Raw genomic sequence first — 1282 nt, 5'->3', positions numbered from 1 at the left:
CATTAGTTTAAGTTTTATTTTATTTTGAATAAACTGAGTTGATTCAAAATGTGTTTTATACGATTTTGGCTGAAAAGTTGAGAAAAAATGTTTGTGTGTTTTTGGTGAAAATGACTTCCAGGAGTGTAATACCTTAAATCCACCAGCAGATGTCGCCGTTGCAAAGGAAGACACCTCAGCTTTACTCACCTTTGATTGACAGCAGCACCGTGGCACCTGTCCAATGACGGAGCGTCTAACAAGAAATCCCGCCTTCAAAGCGTTCCTTAAGAATAAAAACGGCTTTCCGTTTTATAGTGCAAAAAGTCATCAAAACAAAGCTTTTGCACACGAGAAACACGTACTGAATATAAATTCACAGTTTTAAACCATAGTTTTAAAACACCGCGTTTCAAAACTCGACAAGCGATAGTTTCTCACTCTGCCAGCGACAACAGCTTCTTTTAAGCTGACAGGTGAACCGGAAGTACCGTGTGTCACCTTAAACTCCGTCTGTCTTAGCGGCTCGGAGTTAAAAACTGCTCAAAAACGGCGTTTAAACTCACCCAAAATTCTCTGAAGCGGTTCAAACGACAGGTCGCAGTTTAATCGGTCGCTCAAGGCGCCGAAACGGCTTTTTAGCCGTGAATCGAGACGCACCGTCCGGTTTATCCGACCCGGAAGTGGTTGGAGCTAACTTTGTTAGCCTGTGTTACACTCAAACTCCCCCCGTAATCCGTTAAACACTATACGAGTGCCTAAAACTCACAAATGTTAGCGGAATTATGAAAATAAGATGAAAACTGCGTTCACAGATTAGATCTTAAGGATAAAATAGCGTTCGCTATTTATTAGAGCGGAGTATATATTTCCCTTTTCAGGAAGTGACGTCATTACCTTTATAAACCGTGAAATGCTTATTTTTTTTAAGCAGCAGCAATGTTACAGCCTTATTACGACTCAAAATGACAGAATAACAACAAAATCTGCAGCTTTTGCAATAATCTGAACACCTCAGTCATTAGGGTCTTATAGCATCATTGTTTTTGCCAACATGATAAAGTAATAATTTTTTACTACTTCAAAATGCACAGAGATATCTTTTCATAAGAAAAATATGTAAATAGAGTTCACCATTCAGGAATCCTGTATGGGAATCGTACGTGCCACCATTGTGTAGGAATGAGTTACTTATGCAAATAAGCTCACCTTACATCTTCTCATAACAAGTTATGAGAGTAAATTTTACCAAGGTTTTCCTCATTACTCTAATATTTGTCTGTGCAAAGTGAAGTGACACAAT

Source organism: Austrofundulus limnaeus, unplaced genomic scaffold, assembly GCF_001266775.1.
Source record: "Austrofundulus limnaeus strain Quisiro unplaced genomic scaffold, Austrofundulus_limnaeus-1.0 Scaffold245, whole genome shotgun sequence".
NCBI classification, from domain to species: Eukaryota; Metazoa; Chordata; class Actinopteri; order Cyprinodontiformes; family Rivulidae; genus Austrofundulus; species Austrofundulus limnaeus.
This window is presented reverse-complemented; position numbering follows the sequence as displayed.